General features: G+C 35.9%; 1 long non-coding RNA gene across 1 annotated transcript; it reads right to left on the bottom strand.

The window, feature by feature from the left end:
* Positions 1-2,420: 2,420 nt before the first annotated feature.
* On the bottom strand, positions 2,421-8,450 carry LOC127880519 (uncharacterized). The gene is made up of 3 exons (XR_008049562.1): positions 8,283-8,450; positions 5,756-5,840; positions 2,421-2,613 (listed from the first exon to the last, which is right to left on the bottom strand). It is a non-coding gene; the product is annotated as an uncharacterized LOC127880519 (long non-coding RNA).
* Positions 8,451-9,405: the final 955 nt, after the last annotated feature.

The following is a 9,405-nucleotide window of genomic DNA, read 5'->3' as shown; positions in this document are numbered from 1 at the left end:
AGCTATTTTTATGGGCGGAGCTTCACATAAAATAGTATGCAAGAAAAATAAGATACATTGCATAAATCTTTAGTAAAATCGTGTTAGAATCGAAATAATTCGTGTACGTTATAGTTTGTTGTCGAATAACCCACGGCCGGAAGTTTAGATACGTGGTTTCAAATCACTCGTGCTTCGCACTCGTGATTTAATCCCTACGCATCTAAACTTCCGGCCGTGGGTTATTCGACAACAAACTATAACGCACACGAATTATTTCTTAAATATTCTGATAATTTTTGAGTCGACCATTCGGAGGCATCTCTTTGCCTTTGGTTATCATCCCTCTTTGACGGCTTTTTATCAGTAAATGGGCAATGATACCTTTTGACAAAGGTTGTTCCTGCGACACGCTCTCTCCTCACTGCCATCATTTATGGGTAGCTTCATAAAAACACTCAACTAATTTTATGTTAATCTAATTTTGGTATTTTTAAATTAAAGGGGCCTTTTTACACATTTTGGCATAATTGGAAGTTTGTCATTAAATACTGTTTCTTGATAGCTCCAGTTAAAAATCAAGAATACAATTTAAAAAATAACGTGCTGTCACCATAGGATGACATATGCTCCCTATAAACGCTTTGATAGAAGTAATTGAAATGCACTAAATGACCCCGTGACCTAGTTTTTGACCCGGCATGACCCATATTCGAACTTGACCTAGATCATGTCTAGATACAACTTCTGACCAAGTTTGGTAAAGATCGGATGACAATTGCTTGACTTATTGAGCGGAAACTAATCCGGACGGACGGACTGACGGACGGTGCGATTTTAATATGCCTCCAGATTCTATGTTCTGGGTGCATAAAAAAACTAACCCTTAACAGGGCTCGAAGCACTGACCCCCCGAGTCCTCGAGTAAAATCTTACAAATTAGACGATTCGGCCATCCGTGCTCATAAACTAATTGAGTGATGTATTTTAAACTTTATATAAGCAATCCTCGTAGTTTCACAAAATATAACGACACCAACAGAACTCTCCAAATTATTCAATCGTTTCGCGTTGCAGCGCTTTACAATTTTCAGGTTTTTAAATCGTAAAAAAATGCATATAATTGCTATTTTAGAGCATGGTTAATGTTCAGTATTACTGTCTCCTCACAAAGATCATAACTAGAACGAACATTTGCGAATCTGAAACTTTTTTATTTCAATTTTGTCAATTTACAAAAGCGTGAAAATGGCCCCTTTAACATCGTATTGTTATTATATTACTGACATTGTGTTCTGTTTCAAATGGATGGCTAATTAAGTGAATTAACGTTGAGAAAAACCACAGGTGGTTAGCGTGTGGCTATGATATTAATTTGTGAAAACATCATTTTGAATGATAAATAATCATATTATTACGAAAAAATCAACTTTTCGAAAAAAAATCACTATCAAATATATATATAACAAGGTATTCAACTCAAAATCACCCGAAAACAGGGTGCATCGCTTTGAACAGCCATTACTTCATCAACTGTGCAGCAATTTTCACGATCTCAGTCTTATCCAACGCAAAAATGAATTTCCTTTCTGAAAATATACATGTTTTGCAATATTTTTACAAATGCTGTGTCAACTTTTAATAAATAACACGATACACCACTCGCGTCACCTACTTGACATCGATCACACACGATCTAAGACTGAAATCTTCACGTAGTAAAGGGCATTTTCCCTGCAAAATTCACGTACCTCGATGCCATAATTCAATAAAACGTATGAACAAACATTCTTACCGTGCTTGCCGTTACATTATGCATCAAAACTAGCTGTCCAGCGCCGTTTGAAACCTGTGTTTACATATATTTTTAATAATACTATGAAAAGGATGCAAGTCTCACGTAAGGTTATCTATTCAAAAATTAATAAACTTCTGATTTCTAAAGTGAAATAATACGATCCGCGTCATGCGATATAGGGTCTTATGCCTAAATCTGCAATCGTAGCTGCATGATGCCAGCCTGCTCATCCACGAAACATTGGGTGACTTTATAGAGACCGCGGGCTCGTCTTGAGTAGCGCTGACCACATTCGGCATAAACCCCACTTTTGCATGCACATTTGATTACAATGGCCGGGTTTATGATTGATTCTAGTGAAAAGTCTGAGGCTGGGCTCTTCATCAAACAAGTTTTAAACGTCAATGGCTTTGAATCGACCGTCCAAAGGCGGTGATCATAGCTTACATCACTTTATGCGGTGTTCTGCTGTAAAGGCAGTGGATAACTACAATACTTTTACCCTGATATAGTTTATGGAGTTTCATTTTTACTATATATACCGGTAATATATTATATGCAAGCACTCCATGAAAAGCAACCAAATGTATGTAATTGATACGAATGTAACTTACGAATAAGTAGATAACACCAACGTGAATCAAACAATTTAAGAACATTTATTTAAATTAAACAACGTATTTACACAACTAAAATGTACAAAATAACAGCAAACTATGTACGTATAGTTTTGTGAAACAGTGAACAATGAGCTCAACATAACTAAACAAGAAGATGTGATGAGTCGAAAGGCAAGTGGCGCGTTGAACTGTTAAATGGCTCCTCGTAATCTTGAACTGAAAGAAATAACAAAAATAACTGTTCAGTTATGTGTTTAACGTCAACATAGATGTTTTTGGGGGAATAGAAAAAAAAGAAGATTTTTTTCCAGTAAACCGATCGACCCCAATTTTTGAAGGCTGACTTTATATTGTGTTTATGGTATTCCAGGTTGACTCGTTTTTGCTTTTATTACATTCGATGATATTTGCAAAATTTAAGTGTAAAGAAACATATATTGCTAAGTGATCAGACGATTTCACCATTATTTTAGTGGGACGTACTATGTGTACAGTTAAACAATTAAATGTTTAGCAAAAAAGGCTGACCTTCCTACACTATGTTTTGAGAAAATGAAAGTTTTTCAAACAAGTTAAGGAGTTAATGTTTGGCATTTAGGAGTTAATTGATTGGCATACGGCCTGCAGGAGACGTTACGGATGAAATGCTTATTGTTTTTCTTATAACAATAGTTTATAATCTAAAGGGGATTCGCACATGGTAATCCTATCCAATACAAACTGTCTAAGATAAACTAATTACGGCGTAAGTAGATTTATACGTCGATTGTTCCCCCTTTTTACTTAAATGGATGTAACGATGGTAAGTGACTAAGTGGTGCTTTATTTCAAATAACGTTTTAAAACAATTTTTCTTAAGAACTTCAACCAGTGCTTAAAAGACAGATTTTTATGGTGCTTATGGAAATGTCAAATACCGGGTACATCAGAATTACTGTATTTAATAAGCCTGTGTTTTTGATTAAAATTTGATTTGTACTACAATGTTATGCTTCACGCAACTTGAGAAATTGTCACCGTTTTCAGACGTATTCTTATACCTTAAGACATCGACGCAAACTGCAAGTAAAACTGTCGTTTATGCACCAAAGATTTTTGCAAATGTATTTCAATAACTTAAAATATTTGAAAAAATAAAGTTCTTAAAGTAAAGGTGTGATTAAATTATGTCCAGCCCGTAAGCAAACCCCTAAAAACCCCGTTAAATCTGCACCCTGACTAATAACTAGGTAAAAACAAAGCTGAAGCATTTAAAATCTACAAAATCCCATGATGAAGGTATGACTGGTTGATAAAATGTGTTAGCGCTGTTTGTTCATACACAGGGTTTTACAGGACGTAATTGTCTGCGCCCTTCACACATACAATGTTTACTATTACTCGCACAGTATTTCGAATCTACGTTCATATGGACGCAATCAATACTAAACGCGCAGTGCAAATGCTACATATAAGATGGGGGTTTCAAATATTGTGGAGAGCAGGGTAACATCTATTGAAAAAATACATTTGTAATTGTAACCCAATAACAAATAAATAAGGAAAAACGAGTCGCCTGCCGTTAATCTGGTTTGTAATCGCATAATCAAAATACATTTACCGGTTATTTATGAATATAAGACATGTATATACAATTACATTCTTTACGAAAAAGTCAGCATTTCAAATAGTTTAATACAAGAACACAGCAAATGACTTACAAGTACGAGCTTTAACAAAAATACCCTTAGGCAGTTCATTCAATTAAAGGATGAGTTAAATGATATCCATTAAACTTTGTTGAAACTGAATTCAATGTTTGGTCGAATGGGTAACACTACTATAGAAATCGAAAATTGAAGTCGGTTCAATTAAATTCTGAAGCAAATGTTTTGATGAAAACGACAAATGCCAGCGCATACTGCGCACACTAATCTGTGACGACACTTTGCGCACATTGATTAAGGTAATTTTTCCCAGAATCAGGCTCTAATTATTAGAAAACCAGGTGGTCAACTGGTACCTGTATATTGTCTATTTTCTTGGTCAACTGGTGTACCTGTATATTGTCTATTCTCTTGGTCAACTGGTGTACCGGTATATTGTCTATTTTCTTGGTCAACTGGTGTACCTGTATATTGTCTATTTTCTTGGTCAACTGGTACCTGTATATTGTCTATTTTCTTGGGCAACTGGTACCTGTATATTGACTATTTTCTTGGTAAACTGGTACCTGTATATTGTCTATTTTCTTGGTAAACTGGTACCTGTATATTGTCTATTTTCTTGGTCAACTGGTACCTGTATATTGTCTATTTTCTTGGTAAACTGGTACCTGTATATTGTCTATTTTCTTGGTCAACTGATACCTGTGTATTGTCTATTTTCTTGGTCAACTGGTACCGGTATATTGTCTATTTTCTTGGTCAACTGGTGTACCTGTATATTGTCTATTTTCTTGGTCAACTGGTACATGTATATTGTCTATTTTCTTGGTCAACTGGTACCTGTATATTGTCTATTTTCTTGGTCAACTGGTACCTGTGTATTGTCTATTTTCTTGGTCAACTGGTGTACCTGTATATTGTCATTTTCTTGGTCAACTGGTACCTGTATACTGTCTATTTTCTTGGTCAACTGGTACCTGTATATTGTCTATTTTCTTGGTCAACTGGTACCTGTATATTATCTATTTTCTTGGTCAACTGGTACCTGTATATTGTCTATTTTCTTGGTCAACTGGTATCTGTATATTGTCTATTTTCTTGGTCAACTGGTATCTGTATATTGTCTATTTTCTTGGTCAACTGGTACCTGTATATTGTCTATTTTCTTGGTCAACTGGTACATGTATATTGTCTACTGGTACCTGTATATTGTCTATTTTCTTGGTCAACTGGTACCTGTGTATTGTCTATTTTTTTGGTCAACTGGTACATGTGTATCGTCTATTTTCTTGGTCAACTGGTGTACCTGTATATTGTCTATTTTCTTGGTCAACTGTTACCTGTATATTGTCTGTCAACTGGTGTACCTGTATATGTCTATTTTCTTGGTCAACTGGTGTACCTGTATATTGTCTATTTTCTTGTTCAACTGGTACCTGTATATTGCCTATTTTCTTGGTCAACTGGTGTACCTGTATATTGTCTATTTTCTTGGTCAACTGGTGTACCTGTATATTGTCTATTTTCTTGGTCAACTGGTACCTGTATATTGTCTATTTTCTTGGTCAACTGGTATCTGTTTATTGTCTATTTTCTTGGTCAACTGGTACCTGTATATTGTCTATTTTCTTGGTCAACTGGTACCTGCATATTGTCTATTTTCTTGGACAACTTGTACCTGTATATTGTCTATTTTCTTGGTCAACTGGTACCTGTATATTGTCTATTTTCTTGGACATTTGCACCTCTGGTCCTGGGGGACATCCTTCAACACCTGCTCCACGTGAGCACCACAACCTAAAATAAGGGTCAACATAGGGGTCAACACATAGCGGTCAGCATAGGGGTCAATATGTTTGCACCACAGCCTAAAATTGGGTTCAACAGAGGAGTCAACTAAGGGGTCAACACATAGCGGTCAGCATAGGGGTCAATATGTGGGCACCACAACCTAAAATAGGGTTCAACATAGGGGTCAGCATTTGGGTCAATATGTGGGCACCGCAACCTGAAATACGGGTCAACTTAGGGGTTAATGCATGAAAACGGGGTCAACTTAGAGGTTCAACATGCGGTCATTATGATCTATATACCCTGTCAAAGGGGTTAACAAAAGTGTTATTCTAGGGTAAATCTGCAACTCAACATGTGGTCATTATGATCTGTAGAATAACCTTACACGAGTGTCAACATTAAAAGATAATTCTACAACTGGTGTTAATTGGGATCATTTTAATCTTTAGAATAAAGTGCACCAGGTGTCAACATAGGAGTCATTGTAGTCTATAAGAAAATCTGCAACAATGTTGAATATATAGGTGTTATTTTATTGAAAATGAAAATGTTCAACAATAGTGAACATAGGGGTCATTAAAGTACCGGTATATACGGCAGTCTGTACCAGGAGTGAAGACATAGGAGGCCATTATCGGACAGTAAAAGCTAAATAAATAAAGAGATCACTCTGCGTTTGTTTTACTTATTCTTGAGTTATATCCCGCAGCAAATTCGGTCACTTAAGCTCGATTGGTCATTGTCGGCACAGGTACTACTTACAAGTACCCAGGGTACTCTTAAGTATACTTACATGTACCCCGGGTACGGTAAACATAATAAAACGTACTCGGGAATTTTAACTCTAAATCGGTCGTTGTCGGCTTTAAATTTTTTTAATTATGTTGACAGGTATGTCAAATTTTCTCAAATGGCCTCAATATTATCGAAACTCATACTAAAAAATCATGTTGATGCAGTTTTTTAAAGTGAGAAGTTTGTTTAAGATAAACAATATCTTTTTGCGATGATCGGTAGCGCTTTTTACGACATCGGATTTTTGGCGGGAATACAACTCTGGTACAGTCTAATATCGACCGGGTACGTTTAAGTATATTTGCCGTACCGGGGTACATGTAAGTATATTATACTCAAGAGTACTCGAGGTACATGTAAGTAGTACCCGAGCCGACAATGACCAATCGAGCGTCACTTAACGGAAGTCGCAATTCGCGAAATAAAAACCTAATACACTTAAAACGCATTTAATATGTGAAACAATTATGTTTCTATTCTGAACAGAAAACCTTTAAGTATCGCGTGTTTTGTTTTGTAGCGTGCTAGACAAGGGCGACAATTACTGCAATAAAATATAGCAAAAGTTATTGCAAAATGTTAAAGTTGGCGCAAACAGACCAACCAACCAACCAACAGACCAACCAACCAACCAACCAACAGACAGGGCAAAAACAATATGTCCCCCACTACTATAGTGGGGGACATAAAAACAGATCATTGAGATGATAACGATCTTTTTAATGACGTGTTCCAAAAGCGGCTGTGACCAAAAATAGGATGTGACCTTGACATAAAATGCCACCCGTATATCTAGTCACGTACATGTACTATTTTACAAAGCGTACTTGTATCATACAGACAGAATGTAATGAAGCGTGTGGCTTTTAAATACATACTCACTGTTGGGCAGCCATAATCTAATGTCAACAGTTGACTGTACTGTATACATCAAATCAAACTGATTTGTTCAGTTAGTTTATAGCTGTTGCAACGCAATGCACACTAACTGACTTAGAATAGATCTAGTGGTATTTAAAGTGTAAAGGATCAGTCACTACTTGAGGCTAGTAGGTCTCAGATCGACATTTACTGAGCTTCTTATTTATAGATCTATACCGTGACGTTAATACAAAAATACACTACAGTAAACTTACTTTCGCAATACAGCGTCTCGCGAATTTTCAAATAAAAATAAAACAAAGTAGGCCTAAATGAACGTTAAATTCAACGACCATTGATTTAAAAGAACGATACTTCGAAAATCTACATTCGCGTTATTTATAGCCTAAGGTTTACAAACTTGATCTTGATTGCAAATTAATTCTGAAAAGGCATGATATAGATGTACATGTAGGTCAGGTCATGAGTACTGTAATGTCAACATTCATATCAAATCAACCTCCGTAAGTATAAAATCGCACCTACACATATCAGAATCAATGATATCGTATCAGATTAGTCTATTAACAAAGGTATGTCAATCAAACATAATGTTTTATACTGAACATACAGTCTGTATGAGTCGATCAAGCAGGTGCTTACCGCAACAAACTGCAAAATCACTGTCAGACTCTTATTCAAGCCTTATTCAAGGTCGTGTTTCTCGTCTGAGTCAGGTAGATTCTAAATTTTAAGCGCAATTGTAAAGAGCGTACAAAACAATCTTACCTTTCCACGTGACTTTCTTGCAAGTTTCACATATAACCTTCATACACATTTTAAATAACTTTTGTGTTCGTCTTTTCGCAGAAACATAAGAATCACTCCTCCAAAACTTGTCAACTGAATTCTCCCAACACAAACTAAATCGATTTATACCACGCGCCAAGCAATGTCACGGTGTATACCCATATCGTCCGCCTCTCCGAGGAAACGCATACTGTATAGGTATCCCTCCCGGATGCGGTACCGGTCATTCTCGGATAAAAACATTGTTCTGTGATGCAGAGTGGTCACAAATAGTGTTTTGGATTTGAAGGAAACGCCGCCAACAGTAAGTATTGCAAGGAACATTGCAGTCGTTGACTAATGTTTTATGTACTTCGTGTTAATTTTCCTTTAACCGAAGATTGACTAAGAGTCACACAGTTTCAGGTTGCACTGTTGATTATCGCATATTTGTGTTGTTAACATGACTTTCCACACGCAACAATATAATTAGGCCTAAAATGTATATCAGAGGCATATCAGTTGTAATTTTCGTAAATTTAAAATCATATTTATAAATGGAACTTACGTGAAATTGTCTAAAAATTGTATTTTTTGGTTGGTATGAAAGCACTCGTATCCCTCTCATACATGGGATTTCAGAGCACAGGAAACCTTTCAAATTCTCAGATATATTATGCTATTGCAAAGACCATGCATTCGATTTGCCAGAAAGACGACGCAAAAAGCAGAGGAATTTGAAAAGATCGTATCAAAGCTCTCTGGCTAGCCGAAAGGGTGCAATAACACCACAAGCGCGACGAAAAAACTTTTGCCTATCAGAATATTTGGAATTCAACTACAGGAACGTGCATATGAAATGAACTGCACGTAGCCAATTTGAGGACTTTTTTATTGAACAGCAGAAACATTTTTCTTTTATACATATATGTCTATCTATGTACCCAATTTTAAAAGGGCGTACCGACATCATGTAATATTCAACTTCAGGAATGAATTAATAAATTAAAAGTATAAATTTAGTAAATGAAAAAACAGACCTCGTTTTTAAAGATTTTGTAAAAACAAGTATTTAAGTCACTGAGGCAAATGTTATATGTGCTTTTTTCGAAAAGACTACAAT

This window comes from Dreissena polymorpha, chromosome 1 (assembly GCF_020536995.1).
Source record: "Dreissena polymorpha isolate Duluth1 chromosome 1, UMN_Dpol_1.0, whole genome shotgun sequence".
Classification (NCBI taxonomy): Eukaryota; Metazoa; Mollusca; class Bivalvia; order Myida; family Dreissenidae; genus Dreissena; species Dreissena polymorpha.
Note: the sequence above shows the minus strand (reverse complement) of the source record. Positions and strands in the feature narration are given on the sequence as shown.